The following is a 23,232-nucleotide window of genomic DNA, read 5'->3' as shown; positions in this document are numbered from 1 at the left end:
AGAGGCAGGACAGGAATCCAGGGTCCTTAGGCCAGCCCTTTCTCATTAGGAAAAACAAAGTGATCCCTTCTCCAAGCTCTGGGCATGACCGAACCCAGCCTGGATTGCATAGTTGTCTCAAAAGGAAACACCAAGTAAATATGTAAAGAAAAGGGGCTGAGAAGGAGGCTGAGACAGGAGTATCATCGAAAGTCTGAGGCCGGCCTGTGCTCTATAATGACTTCAAGGTTTGTCTGAACTGTATATGGAGACCTATCTCAAAACAAGAATGGCAAAAACAGAGCTGGGAGTGGAGTAGACTGGGGACCTCTTGGCCGCCCTCTAAAAGACAGACAGCCCCTCACACAAACACAGCTGCTCCCTCCAAAGGATAACACTTTTCCAGCTGGCTGCCAGCTAGAAGATGGGCTATAGCAGGGACCAACTGGTGAGGTTAAGGGTATGTTTGCACAAGTCGCCTGTTGCTTCCAAGAAATGGCTCCATCAGATGTCACGTCTGTTAGACAAAGGGGTGGAGTCTCTGAAAACTCTGAGCAGTAACTTTTTAATGACTGTGTGTCCGTGTGTGTGTGTGTGTGTGTGTGTGTGTGTGTGTGTGTGTTGTCGTCCTCTTTGTATTAGGTACTGGATATTCTACCACTGAGCTGCATATTTCTAGGCTTTTTTATTTGAAGACAGGCTCTTGCTGAGTTACCCAGATTGGGCTCAAACTTGTGACCCTCCAGCCTCAGGCTCCCAGACTACTGAGGTTGGTTTCTGTAGAGGTTGTTTATACAGGGCTGTTTGGTCACCATGTCTCCTAGTAAACATAACTGCAAGAAGTCCCAACTGTCTTTTATTGCTTTGGTCTTTCTCTTCCTCTGTTTTTTTGTTTGTTTGTTTTTGCTTTGAGATGGATTCTCATGATGCAGTTTGGGCTGGTCTTGAACTCATTATGTGACCCAGGCTGGCCTCAAGCTCCTAGGAATCCTCTGATCTCAGCCTCCTCAGTGCTGGGATTCCAGGTGACTACCACCTCACCCCACTTGCCTTGTTCTTTCAAAGACCTGGCCCCTTCCAAAACTATGAGGCCCTATCTGATAACCATCTCATTAGTGTACCAAAGGCACACTTCTCACTGAGAGGAACTCAAGGGCTTAAGCAAGCTGTCCATCAGGAAATGGGAGAAAGATGTGTGCATTTCACGCTCTCTATGGAGTTGCAGAGGGGCAGGGACCACATGACTCCTGGGCATGCACCTACCCTAGAGAAGGCATTGTTGATCCCTGGGTGCCGCTGCTACAATTGCAAACCGTATTTATTTTTTTCTTATCAAGGAACTTTGAAAAAACCTATTTTGATTTCATTTATTGTGATTGTAATTCTTGGGGTAAAACAAACAACAGACACACACACACACACAAAACCAGGCTGGGTGTGGGGGTGAATGCCTGTAATCTTAGCACCTAGGAAAGCTGAGGAAGAATGGAGGAAGATTTGAACCCAGTTTGAGAATTCAGTGTTCATCTCAACGCAGTTTTGCTCTGCTGAACAAACGTGAGACAGAGTGCCACTCTGGGTCCCAAGAATCTGGGTACAGTGATAAAGGAAAGATTGCAGGTTGTGCTTGGCATCACTAAAAATTCTACTTAAATCTTTGAGCCCTGGGGTCTTCACCCCAGGAGTCTTTCCCCTTAGCTTCTCCTTTTGTGTGTCTTTGGATTGCTTTGGGAGGGCAGCCAGTCACCTGCAAGACCACAAGACTGCAAGACTGAGGCACTCTGAGAGGGTTGAGATATCCACCCTCTGTCCTCCTGCCTGTGTGTACAGGAGAAAGGGGTGAGGTGAAAGTAAAGTCCATCACCAGTGGGCAGGTGTGCCCACAGCTATGCTAGCCCAGAGAGGTGGAACGTGTCTTCAGCCCCAGCACTTCAGAAGCTGAGCAGGAGGATCTTAAGTTTGAGGCCAAAGAGGCTACCTAGTAAGATGGCCACAAAAACAACAGCGAGAACAAAATGAAGCAAAACAAAAAATCATATATATGTAAGGAAGCATTCGAAGAGGTATCCCTAAGTGTGGAGAGAGCCTATAGTAACTAACTGGCTGGGGAGGAGCTGGAGGCTGAGTGAAGGGGCCTGAGGGGGCCCTTGAAGGTGTGTGTTCTTAGATGTGCCCACTTCCCCACTGGCCACGTCCTCTGGTCTTTGGTGGCTATGCAACAAGGGACTCTGGATTTCCTGGGGCTGAGGAATTGCCCAGCTACCAGGACTCAGGTGACTCAGATGCCCCCGGGTGTGGCCGGGAACAATGGGCTTCCCCAATGCTCCTGTCCCTGGACTTCTGGCTCTTAATCCTCCTGGGCCTGTGTTTTCTTCCTGTGTCATTTGCCCTGAATGGTTTGCTGGTGTCCCAAGAAGTTGCTTTCAGGAGTGAATTCTGAAGGCAATGTCTGATCTGTTGAATTAAGAAGATGCGATTGTGCAGCAGCAGAATTTCAAACTTTCAGGGACTCTGCCCTCCTTTCTCAGGGCAACTCAGTGGAAAACAAGTGGAGAGTGGTCACCCTCATTCCCGCTCAGTTCTTAGGACTAGATCCACCGGTTTCCGTTTAAAGATGTTTCCAAAAGTACGGCTTTACAAAAGTATTGGCACTTAAATGTTGAGTATCTGAAGAAACACAGCAATGTCTTCAACATCTTCAGTGTCAGTCAGTGTTTAATTTGATACAAATAATACTGTGTATAATGAGGTGAGGTGCTTACACATTCAAAACCAAGGGATTCCGAGAGAAGGCATGAAGTATTCTTAGACTGCCTAGACTATACATCTAAAAGCTACAGAGAAAATACAATAAGCCCACAGTGCATTGTCACTAATTGTTTAGTTTTTTGACTGGAGCTCTTAGGAAAAGTTATGTCACAGTTGACAGGTTGACGCACAGTTCTAGAAAAAGTAGGTATTAAAGTGGATGTGACCCCTTAATTACTTCTACATTGATTTCCTACAACAGGGCTGCTTCACAGCTGTTACTTATTACTGTGGCCCAAGCACAGCTTCCCATCACCTGTAACTTCCTTCTGCTCTGGCACAAGGTCCGAGACACCGATTCATGCCTCACGTGCTACAGCCTGACTGCCTAAGTGTTAGGTCAGACGTAATGGGGAACGACGACTCTTTGTGGCGCTCACTTTCTTATTCTCATTTAAAAGCCCTATTTTGCTAATTATCGAGATTTCACATTCTATGATGTGTCCCCATCATGGACTGGAGAGGTGCACTGCGGGGACTTAGAGTGTAGAGGACTTGTGGTCCTCTTATACATTGAGCAGCTGCAGGCAGGACATTCCCTCATGGCAAGCACATAGCCGAGTCCTTGGTGAGAACTGCTGCATACAGTGAGGTCCTGACAGCCACGTGGAGGATGCCAAAGGGCACCAAGGAGGCCTGGCAGGCCTGGTGGTCCTGGCCAGAGCTCCTTGGTCCTTGTCCATCCTGGGCAGGGCCCACGAGCTCTATGGTGCATCTGCCCTGTCTCTCTATCCCTCTTTCCCTCTCTCTGCTGCATGCAGCCCCTGGCCAAGGCTGATGAAAACCTTAATGCTGAGTCTTTGGGCCAGCATTCAGTCCCTTTGTTCTCACTGGCAGTGGAACCATGAGTCTCAGGTCAGCTTTGTCTCTAGTAAACTCAAAAACTTAGACATTTCTCACAGTAAAAGCCAGTTTATTGAAATCCCAATATTGTACATTGTAATCCAAACATTGAAATCCTTTTTCCAGTTCACCTTGTAATCCAGAAAGTTGTATTCATAATCCCATAGAAACATTATTGGAATCCTGGCAAGTTCCTTCCAATCTACCACCTACAATGTAAGGCACAGTGAGAGTAAAGACATCAAGACACACTCAAAGTTATGGGCAGGACCAGGGATCTAGCTCAGCAGTGTAAGCGCCAGACTAGAAAGCACTAGGTCATGAATTCGATCTCTGGTACAAAAACAAAACAACAAAGTGATGGGCAGGCAAGGGGGTCCTAAGTCTGATCCAGGGCCTCTCCCAGAATTTATTATCTTGTGAAGAAGGGGGTGGTTCGAGGATGAGTGATGAAAGAGTTTTGCTCTAGAATACATTACGGACATCATGGCAGTGGAAGGCCGAATCAGGGATGTTTACTCTGAGGTCGCTTCCTCCTTCCCTGTTACAACTTCCTTTTTCCTTTCCCAGTGCACATGAAGAAAATTCCAATCAGCTCCTCATGCATCAGTGCCTGCCCCAAGCACCAACCCCAGTCAAAGGTTACATATATCCCATAACCCATATCCAGGACAGAGAAAAATCCCAGACCACTCTTGGTTACAGGCTCCTCTCCACATCCTTAGAATAAAGGCCACATCTACTTTTATATTTTGCTCCTTTTTTAAACCAATAAACTCTAAAATTATGGTGTTTCGGCCCCGTTTGGCAGAGTGAGTGGCTCCTGGGAGTCCTCCCAGCTGAGCTCCCCTGCAGAAATGCAGACCGTTTCTAAGAAGCATTTCTTGAAATAATTTCTCCTTTCAGTGGACATTGTTCAATCTGTCGACATCAGCCTGCATACAGCATTGATTTATCTCATGCATCAGGGGTTTTCTACTTCTGTGGGCCAGACCCACACTGGATTACCCATTGGTATCCCTGGACAGAGATAGCAGTTCTCATGTTCCTTGGCGGGCTGAGGCAGAACTGTTACTCTGGTCCTCTGGGATCCCAATCAGTGCTTTTTGGTGACGGCCAGTGAGATTGGATTGGAGCCTTCTTTATCACATTTGACTTCTTTTGATAAGTGTACTCTGGGACAACTCTCAGGTTCTCTGGGGGGAGCTACGGCTCTTATACCCTGAGGCAAAGTTGTTCTTTTGGCTCACTTTTAATTCCGGCATGGGGAATACTATTTCCTGTCCCCTGAAAAACACACCTCTGGGGTGCCTGGTTCATAACCTTGGTGCTCTTGGCCTAAAGAAGGCTATAAAAATAAAAACAATCTTTTAATGCCAGGTGGCATGGCAGACCTACAAGCTTAACAGCAGCCATGGCCTAAAGAGGGAATGTTTGACTCCTGTATTCTTCAAAACTTATATAACTTTTGTTACACTGGCGATAAGTTAGCAGAAACCCCTTATGTACAGGCCTTCCTTACCCTAAGGATGTGCTCTTGTCTCATTCAGTCATATACGGCAGCTCAAATATTTATAGCTAACTCTACGTACCAGAACTCTCCCCTCTTCTCCACCAGACCCCTGAAATGATGTGCCTCCTGTCTTTACTCCTCCTCCATATCCTCAAGATCAAACCCCACAGCCTTTTCAGCCAAAGGTTTCTGTGCCTCCCGTGCCATGCTCTCCCCCTTCCTTACCCCCAGTGGCCTCTAATCCTTCCTTAGTTTCTCTCCCCAGTCTCCAATTTCTCAATCCCCTCCACCTGAGCCATATACTCTGTCGGATGGTTCTTTGTCCCCTTGTCCTACACTGCCGCTTGCTCTGCTGGCCTACCTACTTGGCTGTGTTCCAGCCATCCTGCAGGCCACATATTCCTCAATAGCCATCCTGCTGCAGCTAGCATGGAGGACAGCTGCCATCTTTCAGCCCGCTGCCACATGATAGTGTGCCACCATCTTGCAACGGGTCACAGGGTTAATGGTCACCATTTTGTGGTCCCTCATCATGCAACCAGCAGCAGCCATCTTGTTGCAGGTCACATGATGACCAGTCACCATCTTGTGCTCCCTCACTGTGTCACCAGCAATAGCTATCCTGCTGTGGGTCACACGGTAATCAGTCGACATCTTGTATTCCCATCACATGGTGATGAGTGGCCGTTTTGTAGTGAATCATCAAGTAATTGCCCATACACGCCTGCTGAGTGGTTGGCCGCTTGGTGGCCATCTGTTCCACAGACTTCTCAGCCTCAATCTCTATGCCTGCTTCTGGAACAGGTTGGCCCTGAGGGATTAGCTCATATTCATGTTCCTTTTTCTCACTCTGACCTATCTCAGATTATCCATAAATTAGGTTGCTTCTCTGTTGACCCACAGAATCATATTAAAGAATTTGAATTTATAACTAATTGTTATAATTTACATTTCAAGGATACTTATGTGATTCTGAACATTACCCTCAGCTCACAGGAGTGAGCTCAGCTGTGGCAAGCAGCTTGAGAAGAAGCTGACCACAGACATAAGGCTGAGAATGACCCTGGGTCTACTGAAGTGCCTGAACAAGATCCTAACTGGAATTACCAAAATGGAGAGGGTTCTTATAAAATATGTAAGATGATTGAATGTCTAATTGTGAGCCTTAATAAAATAGCTCACAAAAATACTAACTATAACAAGCTTTTAGGACAGGTCCAGGAGGCTAATGAAAATCCAGCTGTGTTCCTAAATCAGCTTAGGGACACCTTAATTAAGTTTACTAATGTAAACCCAGACCCTCATGAAGGGACAATTGTTATTAACTCCTATTTTATTTCTCAGTCTGCTCCTGATATTTGTGCAAAATTACAAAAGGCTGAACTTGGCCCTCAAACCCCACAGAGAGAGCTTCTTAATATAGCTTTCATTGCTTTCAACAACAGAGGGAAAAACTCAAAAAGAGGAAAAAGAGGCATGAAAAAGACACTTACTAAATATCAATCTGATCTTTACCGGTGGCACTTGGGGCTCCCACGACAGGAAAACCAAAACAAGGCAGAGCTGCCTGAGCCCCTGTTGCACTTGAAGTATGCCTGAGACCATGCTTCAAGTGCAACAAGAAAGGACATTGGGTAAGAGAGTGCCCCGACCCAGGCGTTCCTTTGGGGCCTTGCCCCTATTGCAATCTCAAGGACCATTGGAAGAGCGACTGTCCTAACTGCCAGACAGTGGGAAGCCATCCTCTAACTCCTTGCCCTCACAGGAGATCTCATCACCACTGGATTCATCATTGGCGACCTACTCGGACTTGCTGCTGAAGACTGATGAGGCTTGGGGTCCACAGCCCCCACTAAGGTGTCCTTCTCGGATCCCTGAGCCTCACTGGAGGTCTCAGGTAAGACACTATCTGTACTTGTAGACAAGGGAGCAACTTATAGTGTACTTCCTGAGTTTTCAGGTCACTATATTAAGTCCTCATCTCTGGGGTGGATGTTAACAGCCAACCTACACAGCCTTTGCAGATAGGGCCTATTCCATGCAGGTTCCAGATTCTCTTCTTTACCCATAGCTTCCTAGTAATTTCAACATGTCCCACACCCCTTTTAGGTAGAGATCTTCTTCAAAAGCTTAACTGCTTCTTTACCTTCTCCCTCCCTACAGCTCTCCTTCTCCAGACACGCTCACAGTGTGCCACAGAGCCATCCCCTCCCCTCCCTTCTTCTGTGGTTGATCCCATAGTTTGAGATACCTCCAATCCCACCCACGCTACCCATGCCATGCCTATTTTAATTCATCTTAGGGATCCTTCAATTTTTCTTTGTGTTCCCCAATATCCCATAGCTCCCAAACATTTACAGGGACTTAAACTTATAATTAAGTGCCTTTTAGACAATGGTTTTCTTAAACCTACCCATTCACCCTATAATACTTCCATTCTCCTAGTTCTCAAGCCTTATCATCTAGAACAGGACCTTAGGGTAATCAATAAGCTGTTACCCAAATTCACCCAGTGGTGCCAAGCCCTTATACCATGCTCTGTCATATCTCTCCTCCACCACTCACTTTATGGTTGTAGATCTTAAAGGTGCCTTTTTAAACTATCCCCCTACATCCTGATTGTCAGGATCTCTTTGCATTTACATGGAGTGATCCAGACACTCTCAGGTCTCAACAACTTACTTGGACTGTGCTCCCCCAAGGGATCTGGAGTAGTCCCCACTTCTTCAGCCAAGCTCTTGCTGCTGGCTTTGCAGCACTTGACCTCAGACCTAGCACTCTCCTTCAACACATAGGTGACCTTCTCTTGTGTTCTCCATCCCATACGTTAGCCATAAGCATTCAGCTACTCTCCTTAATTTTCTTGCCAGTCGTGGGTACAGGGTCTCTCCTGCTAAAGCCCAAATAGCTTCCCCAGAAGTCAAATATCTAGGTCTTTTTCTCACCCCTACCACTCGTTCCATCACTACAGATCATAAGGCGATTCTTTAGGATCTCCCGGTGCCCACAACCAAACAACAGGTTATATCTTTCCTAGTTTTAGCTAATTTCTTTTGTCTCTGGATTCCTAACTTTGCAACTCTAGTCCAACCCCTCTACTCAGCTTCTAAAGGTTCCTTTTCAGAACTCCTAGACCCCGCTATGCCCATGCATGCCTCCTTTCATAAATTGGAAGAGGCCCTCCTAAGGGCTCCAGCCCTTAGCCTTCCTGACCCACCCAACCTCTCACTCTATATATTACCTCTCAGGGCCACAGTACTGTAGGCATATTAGGACACAAGAAGGGACCTTCTTTTCAAGTGGTAGCCTACTTGTCAAAGCAGTTAGACAACACAGTAAAGGGATGGGCTCCTTGTCTCCGAGCCCTTGCGGTTGCAGCCCTCCAGACACAGGAAGCTAAGAAGTTTACATTAGGGCAGTTATTACAGTACACTCACCTCATCATCTAAGTGAGCTCATCTCACATAAGGCTTTCCCTGCTCTTCTGACCCCTTCTCACCTTCAACAGCTGACCCCTTTCCCTCACATCAGTAGCACACCTCTCTCTCTCTTTAGCCTTTGACACATGGTTCATAGATGGCTTTTCAACAAACACAGACACCCAAAAGAAAGCAGGATATGCAATAGTTAACCAGTCAAAAGTTACAGAGGCTAATCCACTGCCACCTAGGATCTCTTCCCAGAGGGCAGAACTTATTGCCCTTAAAGGGCTCTTACACTAGCAAAGGACTGATTCAAAATTTACATTTAGCATTTTACCCTCCCATGCCTTTATCTGGCAAGAAAGGGGTTTTATTAACTCTCAGGGAACCCCCATGATTAATGTGCCTCTTATTCTTAAACTCCTAAAGGCAGCACTACTCTGAAAGCAGGCAGCAGTTGTTCACTGTAGGGCACACCAGAATTCTGCAGATCCCATTGCTCAAGGCAATGCCTTTACAGATTCACAGGCCAAATTAGCTGCACAAAGGCCCCATCCTTCTCATCTTATCCCGTTAGTCCCAAAGAGTCTACCTCAACCTAATTATTCCCCAGAGCAGCTACAGTTACTTCATAAACCAGGTTACACACAAAACACTCAGGGATGGGTTTTCCAGGGATCAAAACTTGTTCTCCCAGATCAGCAGGCCTTAGACATCATCACTGACTTACATACCTGTTTCCATATAGGATCACAGGCCCTATACAGACTCGCAGCCCCAGTAGTCACACACCCTTCTCTGAGGGCTATCATCCTTCAGATTACTCACACTGTCATCTCTGGGCTAGGACCTCTCCTCAGGGACACGTGGCACCCCCTTCCTTTCCTACTTATCAATTTTGGAGACACGCCCCTGGTAGATTTTACATACATGACCCGCTACAAAACTCTAAAATATCTTCTCACCTTTGTACTTTTTCAGGATGGACAGAAGCCTTTCCCACAACCAGGTAGACTGCTGACGTAGTTACTAAAGTTCTGTTACAGGAAATCATCCCAAGGTTTGGTTTACCTCAGAGTATTTAGTCAGTTACCGGTTCCGCCTTTATTTCTCAGATCACTGAACAGGTATCCTCAAGCTTATACATCACCTGGCACCTACACATTCCATACCATCCACAATCCTCAGGGAAAGTAGAAAAGGCAAATGGCCTCATAAAAACACACCTCACAAAACTCATTTTAGAACTACACCAACCTTGGCCTCGACTTCTGCCCCTCGCCTTAGCCAAGCTCAGGGCACTTCCCCCAGCTCCTACGTTTTTAAGACCTTTTAAATTCATGTATGGCAGGCCATTCTTACTCTACAATCTTCCTACTCCCCAAAGTCTCCCTCCTCTTGCTGACTGCATCCCAGTCCTCTCCTCCCTCCAACACTTGTTATGACACATGCTGATCTCTGCCTTCCTCAACCCTCTGATGGGACCAAACCAGATCCTCTCATATCCCCAGGAGATCTAATTTATCTCAAACGTTCTAAATCCACAGGACTACAATCAGGTAGTGACCCCTACCTGGTCTTCTTGGCAAACCCGACAGCGGTCAGAGTCACTAGACTGCCATCCTGGTTCCACATCACTCAGGCTAAGTGAGGCCCTCCCAACCCTGAATCTAACCGTCCTGAGTGGTCATCTCATCTTACACTGCCCACCCGTCTCTGTGTCACCAAGGCCCCACAGCCACAACTCTCAGGCTAAGTCATGTTTTGTTGTCCAATTTGGTTCCTAATCCCTTACATCCTGTTAATTATTTTTCTACAGTAGGACTCTTGACAGTCTTTCCTAAAGACTCCCACATCATGCGTAAAATCGTCTTCATGTTGTTTTGTGTGACAACTGTCTCAGTTCTCTCTGCTCTCAGCTGTTTAGTGAGATCCTGTGGGCCTAGGCTCCTATCTCCCTTATAGTGACACAGTCATGGCCCTCCCCACCCCTGCTCTGTAATTTCCTAAACATAATTCAATCAGCAGGCCTTGTATTTCTCATGCTTATTCTTTCCAGTTCGACTCCTGGATCAGAGAAAAGCCCTACCTACCTACACTTTTAACTTTTACCCTTTCAGATGGGGGGATAATCACCTCTCATAACTTCATTCCTCCTAACCCCACACTTATTTTTCAGATTCTACCTCACTGTGGTCCTGATGGAATGGCATATTTAGATCAAAGACACCTTTCCTTCTACCTCTCATAGTCCTTAAATATGACAGTGGCCTCCTCCTCATAGCACTCTGTCTCTTGGTTTCTCCAATCTAGGATGTGAACATTCACCAATGATAAAGTTGTCCTGACTCAAACACCTGGTACCAGCTTCTACACAGACATCAGCCGTCATCCCGTCAACCTTCTTGAACCCCAATACGGCACTGCTTTCAGCAGGAAATAATGAGAGCGACTTCACCCTTTTCCTAACAATAAAAAGATGGGAATGAAAGAGTTTTGCTGTAGAATAAATTACAGGACATCATGGTGGTGGAACCCAAACCAGAGATGTTTACCTTGAGGTCACTTCCTCCTTCTCCTATAACAACTTCCTTTTTCCTTTCCCAGTGCACATGAAGAAAATTCCAATCAGCTCCTCAAGTGTCATCAATGCCCACCCTAAACATCACCCCTGCTCAGAGGTTACATATACCTCATACCCCGTATCCAGGACACAGGAAATAACCCATACCGCTCTTGGCGGGCTCCTCTCCACATCTGTAGAATAAAGGCCACTTTTACTTTTATATTCTGCTTCTTTATTGTGCTGAAAAACTCTAACAAGTGACAGTGAGGATGGCAGGATCTGCTGGAGTAATTTGAGCTGGCTGGCCTGGAAGGGAGAAAAGCATCTTTGCAAAATGCGAAGACAGAGATATGCAGAAAGACCAGTCTGCATAACTTGTTTGGGATAGCATATGAATGAATTTAGGAAGATGTTTTTTCAGTTTCTGATACGGAAACTTTGTGCCCTAGGGACTTACAGCCTCTTCATTTAGGGTGCTGTACCCAGCTGACATTAGGGGAGCTGACTGGCTCTGCCATCCGGCTGCATTCAACAGACTGACAGGGAACACAATGTGAGGAAACAGGCTGTCTGATGGGCCTTAAAGATTACATGTCAGTGCTTCAGCTGGCCTTAGTTGCATTGCTTAGTGTCAACGGAAGAGACAAGGAAATACCATGGGCTGCTTTGTAGTATCAGCGCATGGAGAGAAGACTTGATTTAACCAGTTCTGAAGCAATTGTTCTGTATTCAAGGAGAGCCATTCAAACGGTCAGCCTTTTCCAGTTTTTTTTTCTTTCTTTTTCTCTTTTTTGAGACAGGGTCTTGTTCTTCGATTCAGGCTGGTCTTGAACTCATGACAATCCTCCTGCCTCAGCTTCTGAGTGATAGGATTACAGGCATGCACCACCACACCTGGGTCTTTTCAGTTTTTTCAAGTCTATTTATTTATTTTCTTTCAAGCCTCCTATCCTCTAGTCATTTGAGAGTCTACCTGCTGTTACCTCTGTCTCTCCGTCCCATCTTCCTCCCATTCCTGGAAGGGAGGAGCAGGAGGAAGCAGTCTGGGTGGAGAAGCCACTTACCGGGCGAGTCCTATTGGCCCTTGGAGCTGCACTTCTCACCCTGCCCGCTGGCCTTGGGATTTCCTGCCTGGCTCCAACCTAACCCTACAGGAAAACAAAGGAGCAGAAGTCCAGGCATGCGTGGCCTTAGGTCAACTCCCAAGACCAGAGGAGGTGGGAAAGGCTGTGTAGTGGGGCTAAGGGGGCACAGTGGAGGGGGAGGTCGGGTGCGGTGGGAAGTAGGGCGAGGGTATGTGGAGTAGTCCAGAGCAAATCTCCGCCTAAATGCTGGCCCAAGCGTGTGTGTGTGTGTGTGTGTGTGTGTGTGTGTGCACACGCACACACATGCACGTGTGTGACCACAGTGCACTCCTCCTGCTTTGGAAAGGGCTCTGGAGCCTGCACATGCCAGGCTTTAGCCCAGTATTTGCTCTGGGCTGAGGACAGTCCACAGTCCTCTTGAGCACCAGGGAAGTCAAGATCTTTAGCCCCAAGTACTCATTGTCACCCCCAAATATCTTTTATTCTAGGTTTTTCTGTTAGCGTAAGGCTTGCTAACTGTGAGCATGATGAGTATCTTGAACCACAAGTAAGGAAGGGATGATATTTTTGGACATGGTGGTGCATGCGTGGAATCCCAGCACTTGGGAGGCTGAGGCAGGAGGGTCAGTACAACTTCAAGGCCAGTCTGGGCTACGTAACGAGACTTTGTCTCAACAAATAGAATAAAATAATCCTTGATAGAGATCCAATGGTTGCAGCTGTACGAGAGGCGACATGGGAGTGGAACTCTGGGAATGTCCTCACTACTGACTCAGACAAGCCCTGTGGGCCTTTCCTCCCACCACTGACTCAGACAAGGCCGGCTGGCCTTTCACGAAGGAGGAGGAGCCATAGGGAGGGGCAGGAGCATCTGTTCGGCCCTGAGCAGAAGGCACAAGGTCTGCCCCCTGCTTAGACAGTGGGTCCCAGGCTCCCGAGGGCTGTTGAGAGCTTGGGAGGCAGGAACAGGCTGGAGCTTGGTGGAACGGGATTTACCCCAGTGTCAGGGAGAGGGAGGAATCCCAGGACAGTAAGAACCCTGAGGCCAGAGGAGCAGTCAGTCATCTTGGGCTGCTGAAGCAGGTAGGGCATGATGCACAGGGCTCAGGAAGGTCCAAGGTGCCTGAGGGTTCGGCCCAATGACGAGACCCCTTTCTGACCTTGGAGTGCTGTGCTGAGAGCCTCTGGGGCTCATCCTTTTTTCTGTGCCCCCTGTTTTTGGGGGTTAGGGACTTGCTTTGTATTCCAAGTTGACTTTGAACTCACTATGTAGCCCACCCTGGCCTCGGGTCTCCTCTGGGCTCACAGGTGCCCTCCACCACCCGGCTCTTTTTGTTTTTGGTGGTGGTACTGGGGATTGAACCTAGGGCCTCTCCCCTGAACTACAAGCCAGCACCCCCACCTTTCAGGGCAGGGAGTTAGTTAAACCCAGGGCCTTCACACAGAGCTACATCCACAGACTCTTTCTAGACAGAACCTCACTAAATTGCTATTTTTCCCAGGCCCAGTTTTGTGCCACTATGCGTGGTTATGAGTTCAGGCTGGCCTTGAACTCACCATGTAGCCCACGCTAGCTCAAACTCACAGAGATCCTCCTGCCTCAGCCTCCCACGGGCTGGGATTTCAGGTGTGTGCCCTGTTCTCAGCACTATTTTGTTTTGGGACAGGGCTGGACTCCTGCCTGGAGATCCTCCAACCTCAGCCTGAGCGCTAGCTGTAGAGGTGTGCGGCGCCTCGGCGCCAGCTTTCCTGCGTCCTCCAAGCACATGAATCCTCTCAGTGGCGTCCTGCCTTCCCATCCCACCTAGACCTAATGGTCAGGGACTGGCGTGTGCATTTGCCTGCCATGTGCGAGGCCCTCGCTTTGAATGTCTAGTACTGCAAAACAAAACGAAGGCCACATCTGCTCCCCGTGTCTTTTCCACTACTCCAAGCCCGGGTCTCTGGTGTGTGGGCTCTGCCTGTGTCCCGTGTTCTGCCCCAAGCCCCGCTTTTCTTACTCCAGCGGCAGGATGTGACAGAGTGATGGGCGGCAGGGTGCATGTGCACAGCCCTCGTCGCTGGCCTCCAGTCCGCGGGCTGCGTGGACGTGGCGTGTCCCCACACCCGAGCCTGGTTGTGGAGGGCGGATCCGCAGCCCGGTGGGTAGCGGTGGGAGCGCCCTCTAGCGGCTGCGCCTCTCAGCCTGGAGACTTCGCTTTGCAACTTTTTTCTTTTTAATAAGACCAATCAAAGGGTCTTGAGTCGGTCCTTTCTTTCACTCCACAAATGTTTACTGAGGGTGTTGTTTGCTAGTAGGTGTCACCCTGGACAGAGATAGGAATAAAGCAAACCAAATAGCTGCGCTGCTCTTTCTCTAAATGGTTGCCTGGTGTAGTGGTGCCTGTCATAGTCCTAGCACTCTGGGAAGCTGAGGCAGGAGGATCACCAGTTCAAGCTCAGCCCGGGTAATTGTGCAACTTAGCCAGACTCTGTCTCAAATTTTTTAAAAACGATGGGGATCTACCTCAGTGAGAAGGGCTTCAGTTCAGTCCCCAATCACAGAAAAACAAACAGACTAAAAACCAAATACCGCACCCAGTTGGTGACTGGGTCCAGTCACACTCCTGAAGCCTGTGCGTTGCCCAAGTGAGATTCTAAACTACTATGCATGGAGACCAAATGAAGTAAACAAGAACGCCTTGTAATTTTGGTGCCACTTTGGGGCTTGAACTTTTGGCTCTGTTTTAAATGTCTCGATGTGTTGTAGTGATCTTTCCTTGACACTGTGGACTATATTCTGATTTTCAAACACTTTATAGGTTGTTGCTGAGTACATTTTACAGCTTCCTCAAGCCACTCTGCTTCTGCATGCAGCCATCTCTTGTAACTCTTCACATTTAAGCTCATGTTATGGAATAACATTTAGAATTCAGCTCCTTTGTCACGTGGTGTACATTTCTGGATCCCCGTAACCACGAGAGGCTAGTGGTGGTGCCGCTGGACGTCACAGGAGGTCCTGTTACTGCAGCACTGTCACATGTGGCTGTGACTTCTCCGCCCGTTTTGTGCTGCCCTTGGGAGCACAGCCATGGGCTGGTGGGGACACAGTGTGAGACAGGAGACCATCTCCCAGCTCTCCGTGCAGAGGGCAGTGTGGCTCCCTGTGCCCCGCTCCCTGGGCCGGTGGTGGCTCCTGCTTCTTGTACAGACTTTGGTGACTGCCCCTTTGGCCTTCCGCCCCCTTTGGCCCAGGTTCCAGCTCCACTCCTGCTCTTTTCTACTCTTGACTTGGGACTAGAAGGGACCTAGTGGAAACTTCTCCTTTAGACAAGCTATATGGGAAAGTGTTTTATCTCCCCAGGGAAGCAAGGCTGGGTAACAAGGGCATCATCCAAGGAGGTCCGAAAAGTGAAGTCCCCACTTCTAAAGTCATGGCCATTTACATCACCAGCAAAGAAAGCAGGACCAGCACCCTGAGCTGTAGCTTTTCCCTCTTTCTCACTGGTCCTGCCACCTCAGGCAAAGCTGAAGCCCCACTCCGAGGCCCATTTCTTCATAGATGATGAAGGGTGAAAGCCACGATGATTTCCAAGGTCCTTTGCAGCTGCAGTATTTGCAAAGTGGCCAAAGCCATTATGATCAGGTAGGCCAGGATAATGAGACCCAGGTAAAATAGAAGTCTCTGGACTGGGTGTTCCACTGGGGAATTCTCCCGTGCATCCAGGTGGACCCTGATTTCATGGAACGTCTAGCAGAAGGTAAAGGAGGAAGGGCCTTCCAACTCATTCACAAGAACTGCATTGCCATGAAAACAAGCAGACAGCAGAGAGACAGGCACAGCACTGAAACAGAGCACTACAGACCAGCATCACTCGTGAACTCGAGGCCATGCCTGCAGCCCCAGCAATCCAGTGTAATCTGGTAGTTTTCTTCTGAGGTTAGTTTGCAGGTTCTTTCTGTCTTGAATAAAGAATTGAGTAAAACAAGCAAAAGGTGGTGGCAAAGTATATTTCAAAAACCAAAAGTGAAAGAGGCCGAAGCAGGAGACTCGCTGTGCGTTGGAGGCCAGCCTGTGCAGCACAGTGAGTTCAGCCTGAACCACATAGCAAGACCCTGACTCAAAAACAAAAGAACACAACCTAAAAAATAAGCTGAAAATTAAAGCCATATAGAGAAATTACAAATACAGTGGAACTGCATAAATATATGCCCTCTACGTCAGGAAGTCTACCATATCAAGTGATCAACAAAGTTTCAATTTTTTTTGCCAATTTTTATTTTTTATTAGTACATGTTTGCAGTACATGGTTACATTCCTTGTGGGAAATTGGTACAGATACACAGCACATCTTAATTTCTTTTTTCACCTGCTTCACCTCCTCTCCAGCTCCTTTCCCTCAGCCTCTCAGTCCCCTTCCCTACTGCAAAAGATCTATCTCCTCCCACCAGGGATTTAGCTCAGGGGCATGAGTGCCTGCCTGGGAAGTGCAAGGTTGTGGACATACAGGCGGCCTCCATGGTTTAGCCAGTATGGATGGGGCTGCTGTAGACGTGAGTGTGCAGGGATCACTGTAAAACGCCGTCTCCAGCTCTTTTGGGACAGGCAATTGCAAGAGTAAATTGGTTTTCTAGTTTCACTGTCCTGAGGAACTTCCTTCTGAGAGGTCGCCGAGCCTCACAGTCCGTGGTGCAGCCGGCACATTGCATAATGTGTTCGACTCTCACATCTCCCCTGTATTACATATGGGCTTTCTGCATATGGCATTGAAGGCCAGAAAATACTTTACACTTAGTTTTAAAATGGCTGGGCTGGGGATTTAGCTCAGTGGCATAAGCGCCTGCCTGGCAAGTGTAAGTTCGATCTCTGGTACAAAAAAAAAAAAGGTAAATTGCTGAGCCGCACATGGGCAGTGCACACCTATAATCCCACCACTTGGAGGCTGAGTCAGGAGGACCATTACAAGTTCAGCCCAGGACCTCGCTTCTCCGGGGGTGACTCAGCTCGCCGCAGGATCCTTCCACAAGCACCTGGTAGGGTACACAGTGACATGGGGGTTTCTAGGCTTCGTGCACCAGGGTAATTTTTAAAAGGTAAGTTCTATCTGCTGAACTGCAGAGTGCAGGCTGGCCACGCTGTCAGGAAGTCGTCTTTCAAACCTCCCGCGCAGACTGCGGGAACAGAAGTCCCTCTTCCAGCTGTGCCTGGGCCGCCTGCCAGCGGCTGTCCAAGCACTCTCAGCTCCCGGGACCCCCAGTGGCTCTGGGTCAGCGCCAGGGACAGTGTGGCTCTTGTGTGTGCTGGCCTGGCCGGTCCAGCGATGGCTGTTAAAAGTGAACTTTACTGTGAGGATTCTCCAGCATCTGTGAGGCCCTTACGCTTTCCATGCACTCACCACCACCGTTTTCCTCCTGAGATGCCAAGGCTGGGTGCTCAGGGGCCCGGCGGGGTGCCAGCCGCAGTCTGCTGAGACCCAGCTCAGAGCCCCTCCGACAAGTGGGCTCTGCCTATTCTTGCACAGGCACCCGGAGGCCTCGGCGGACCCTGACACACAAAGAGGGAAGAGCCTTGTGAAGACGCTCTTGCTGCCTTTTATTGAAACCACACACCAGGCCAGGAGTGGTAGTGCACACGTGTAATCCCAGCACTCAGGAGGCTGAGGCAGGGAGATCGCAAGGAGTTTGAGGCCAGCCTGGGCTACAAAGTGAGTTCAAAGCCAGCCGTGCCACAGCGTGAAATCCTATTTCAAAAAGACTAAATAAATGAATAAACATTTAAAAAATCACGGGCTGCGCCTGCCTGGCAAGCATGAGGTTGTGAGTTTGACCACAGGTACCAAAACAAATAAACAAAAAAAAAATTACGACACCCTTTTATTGTGGTGCTGGAGACTGAAACAAGGACTGCTGGGCCACTGAGCCACACTACCATCCCTTCTGTACTGACACAAGCTCCTGCTAAATTGCCCAGGCTGGCCTCCAGCCTGAGACCCCCCTTTCTCAGCTGGGATTATAGGCTTGCACCAGGGTGCCTGGCCACATTCCTCTTCTGCTGATTATTAACCAGTCCTTTAAAAACAAAACAAAATAAAATAAAACAAAAAACAGAGCCAGAAAGTAAAAAGAAGAAACATTTGTGGATTGTTACCCTGAGGAAGCCAAACTCTTGTTTATTTTCTTCTTTTGAATACGTATTTTAAATTTTTTTTTTTTTTGGTAGTTCAGGCCACTACACCTGGCCAACACATTTTTCTTTAATGAAATGAGTCCCCTCTAAATTACTGTAGTAGAGAGGTCTTTCTTGGGGTGGGGGCACTGGGATTCAAACTCAGAACCTCATGCTTGCCAGGCAGGTGCTGCACCACTGAGCTAAATCCCCGCCAGAAGTCTCTATTATGCCTCTTAGGTTGCTTGGCAACAATAGTTCGAAACATTTGAATGAAAGTTAAATGGGATCACAAGGTACTACAGGACATATCCCTCTACATATCCCTTGCCTCTTCGGAGATTCTCATGCACACAGCGGACATGTGGCCTTAGAGCTACACTGTTCCGTGTTTGTGCGGTGCGGGGCAGGGCTCTACACCCAGGCCTTCTGCTCGCTGCTCCTCTGACATCCTGTTTTCATGACTGGTAACACTAAACTCTCTGCTGCCCGAGCCATTCACCAAAGGAATGGTTCAGTTCTTCCCAAGTTGCAGCTGCAGTATTTCCCACAGGTTTTTTTTTGGTGGAACCAGGAATCAAACGCAGGACCTAGAGCTTGCCAGACGATTGCTGTACTACTGAGCTGTGTTGCCAGCCCCAAGTGATTTCTCTCCAACCATTTAAGGTGTAGCTGTTACATGGACTGAAAACTTGATGTTTGTCAGCTTTGCTGTGTGTGCCTGTAATCCCAGCACTCTGGGACACTGAAGCAGGGGGACTGCAGGTTTGAGCCTGCTTCACAGTTTGAGGTGATATATTTACTTTTATTGTTTAATTTTTGCAGATTTTTTTTTTTACTGACTGAGATTCAGGGCACGGGATGGAAAATGTCTCCTTGGACACATCCCACTTCCGCCCCCCCCCCCCCCAGGGAATGTCCATTCTAATCTTCCGGGGATGTTTGTCTTTTTCCTTTTTCTTTTACCTGGGTGATTTAGTGACTTTTTTTTTGTAACAGGGATTGAACTCATGACCCTGTGCTTTCCAGGAAGACACTTACATGGCTGAGCTAAACCTTCTCCATGATTTAGTGAGATCTTGTCTTGAAAACTGTAAAAAGGGGCATGGATATAGCTCAGTGCAAAGGTTCTGGGTTCAATCCCCAGTACCAAAAAAGAAAAAAAAAAACGGTATTTATTGCCAAACATTCTCAGGGCCAGGGATTTAGCTCAGTGGTATAAGTGCCTGCTGGCAAGTGCGAGGACATGAGTTTGATCCCTGGTACAAAAACAAAAACAAAAACAAAAACAAAAACAAAAACAAAAAAGGTATTGCCAAACATTCTCCCAGAAGACTGTATAGTTAACATTTATACTTTGTGGATTCCATCCATACAGGTGCTCGTGGTCAGTTTTCTTAATAATTGCTACTTTAATGACTGGAGAAAATTTAGAAGATGTCTTATTGTTGGAAATATGCAAACCTGGGTTGGTGGTACATGTCTGTTTTCCTAGCACTCTGGGAGGCTGATTCAGGAAAATCACAAGTTTGAACCTAGCCAGAGTTGTGTAGCAATTTAGCAGACTTCATCTTAAAAAGAAAATTAAAAACATAATTAGGGATATAGCTTGGTGCAGTGGCCCTAGGTTCTGTCCCCAGTAATGCTAAATCAATAAATGGTGTTTCTTTGATAGATTAACATTTAAGAATATTTTAATTAATTAATTAATTTTGTGTTGTACTGTGGATTGAACCTGAGTGCCTTTGCACTGAGCTATGTCCCCAGTTCTTGCACTGAGCTATGTCCCCAGTTCTTCACTTTTATCTTGAGATAAAAGTCTCCCTCCCGAGGTTGCTCAGGCTGGGCTAGAATGTGCCATCTCTTTCTGCCTCAGCTTCCCAGTGTGCTGGGATGAGGGGCCTGGCCCAGCACTCTCAGTTGCTATTTATATTCTCTTGTGTATTGGCTCTTGTCGATAATGTCCACGTGAATACCCTCTCCCATTTATACACTGTTTATTGTATGTTAATTTTGTTTTTTGGTTTTTTGAGACAAAACCCACATGTGGCCCAGACTGGTTTTGAACTCTGTGTAGCCTATGCTGTGCTTGAACTGATTTTCCTGCCTCAGCCTCTCAAATGCTGGAATATCAGGCATGTATTACTACATATAGCTAGAGACGTTTTAATAAGAAGCATTTGATCTTCATTCAGGTTACAAACATTGTTCCTAGCTTGTTTCTCCAGGTTTTGTTTGGCTGATGGTATTTTTTCATAGTATGCTTTCCATGTTGCAGGTGCCAATTTGTTTTGTTTTCTGGGCTTTATGTTAGTCTTTCCTCATCTCCAGGACTATAAAAGCAATGTTTCCCTGTAGTCCTTAGCCCACTTGGAGTTTTCCTGTATAATGTCAGGATCTTTTGCAGGTGGGTAGCTGTCCCAGTATTTTATTGTGTTATCCTTCTTTACTGACAAGTAATTACTTTATTACATTTATTTCCCATCCAAATTTATTTCTCTTTTTTCTTTCTTTCTTTTTTTTTTTTTTGGTACTAGGAATTGAACTCAGGACCTTGCACTTGCCAGGCAGGTGCTTGTATCACTGAGCTAAATCCCTGGCCCTCAAATTTGTTTTTTTAAATTCTTCTGTATAGAGATCCCTTTCCCATCTTTGTTGCAGTCTGAGAGGTTTATATTTGTAATCCCATGGAAATATTATTGGAATTCTAGCAAGTTAACCCCTGGTGAGAAGACACTAAGACATATTTATAATTATGGGTATCTAAGGGGTCCTGAGTCCAGTCAGGATGAAGACTCATTGGAACAAAGGCCTCGACCTAGGCCCTAACCTGGATCTTATTAATTCGTGACAAAGGAAGTGGCTAGAGGATGGGTGACTGTGAGAATGGTGGGAGATAGGGAGTACTGTGAGCTGGGCTAGGTAGGAGGCCTGAGAGCACCTCTGCAGTGTGCGGAGAAGGGTCTGCAGAAAGACCAATCTGCATAACACAATTGAGGTAGCATTTAACGTTTAGGAGGCTTGGAGCCGGGTGTTTAGCTCAGTGGCTTAAGTGCTTGCTTGACAAGCACAAGGCTGTGAGTTCAAAATGTTTAGGAGGCTGACGCTTCAGCTCCAGTGTGCAAACTTTTTCTGTCCTGGGATGTCATAGCCTCTTACCTTGAGGCTCAACCATATTTAGGGAGACACTGAGGTGGGGAAACGGCAACTGTCTCCTAGCTTTAAAGATTATGCATCACCTCCTCAGCCAGCCCCATTTAAATTGTTTAGAGCCAATTGAAAGAAGGAACTGTCTTAGCCAGCTCTGTACATATCAGTACATGGAGATAGGGCCCAGTTTAGCTGAAGAGGTGGTGTGGTGGATTAAAAACGGCTGAGCAACTTGTGGTGTAGCTGAACTGAATCAGTGTGGTGCTGAGGATTGCTGCCAGCTTAAAAAGGAGACCCGGAGAGGAAAAGTAGCACTGTGGCTTCTCCTAAGTGGTGTTTGACACTGTTGGTTTTCCTGGAGGAGCTTGTCATGCTGGCTTCCCAGTTACTAAGTTGGCTATTATCAATGGAGGAGCTCAGTACCTTGTTGCTGAGAATGGCTGTGGTTCATTTTGGGGGAGCTTATTTTAGTCCTTTGAGCATTGCTTCCTGTCTCTAGAGGAAGATGTGTGCTGTTCAGTCTCCAAGAGAAGCTTGCCACACTGGCTTCCTGATATGAACTTAGCTGTTCCCATCATTTGAGAAGCTTGGGACCTTGTTGTACTAAAGGTGGCTGTGGTACTTTTTTTTTTTTTTTTTTTACATTTTTATTTTTTATTTTTGTATTTTTACCAGTACCAGGGATTGAACTCACGACCACAGGCTTGCAAGGCAGGCACTTATGCCACTGAGCTAAATCCCTAGCCCCAATGGCTGTGGTACTTTTCAGGGGATCCCTAGTCCTTATTTTGAGCATCGCTTCTTGGCCCCAGGGCAGAACCCTCAACCTGCTGGCACAGACCCTTCACTCCACTGGCGTAGACTTTCTAGCTTCCACCACTGATCTTTGGGTCTTCCCAGTGCAGATCCATGAAACAGACTTGCCTGAGTCATTGTCATGAGCTCTAGGCCTTCAGCTGGACTCATGGGAGGCATTGTCATGGGTTCTAGGTTTTCAGTTAACTCATTCAGGATAGTGCCATGGGATCCAGGCCCTCAGCTAGATTCTCTGGGTCTTTAGTGCACAGACAGATTTCCTGTTGTTCTTATTATTTGACTCTGAGTGACTAGCATAAAATACTACTATAGATTATATGTCCTGTACTGTGTTTTCTCCTTGCAATGCCTGATTGCTCTTTACTCAAGGCGTCTCCCAAGTGGTCCTGTACACTTCTGCTCCATTTTTTGTCTCTGGGACTGTCCCACAATCTTATTTGCTTTTGCTTCATGATGCATTTTGATAAGTGAGACTTTTCTGTCATAGACAGCTGCTAAAGTTGGGCTCATATGCATGCTTCCTTCAGATTAAATAGGCGCTCTGTCCTCTGGCCTGGTCCCCTACTCATTTTGACTGGTGGACTCAGTCAGAAAATGTAGCCACACATCATGGTGCATCTTAATTGATCTGGAGGCTGAAACAGGAGGGTCTCAAGCTTGCAGCCAGTCTAGGCAATCTCTGAGACCCTGTCTCAAAAAGGAAGAATAAAAAAGGATGGGGATATAGCTCACTGCTAGGGACCCCTTGGTTCAGTATGGAAAAAAATAAATAGGACATTTTATTTGTTTTGAGACAGCATTGCTATATAATCCAGGTCGGCTGCCAGCTCATGACCCTTCTGCCTCAGTCTCCCACAAGCTGGGATTACAGATGTATCACCATGCTCAACAGAAAGCAAGAAATT

Source organism: Cavia porcellus, unplaced genomic scaffold, assembly GCF_034190915.1.
Source record: "Cavia porcellus strain 051 isolate PalLab524CR breed Dunkin Hartley unplaced genomic scaffold, mCavPor4.1 scaffold_29, whole genome shotgun sequence".
NCBI lineage: Eukaryota > Metazoa > Chordata > Mammalia > Rodentia > Caviidae > Cavia > Cavia porcellus.
The sequence above is the reverse complement of the archived record's forward strand: the minus strand, read 5'-3'. Positions refer to the sequence as shown.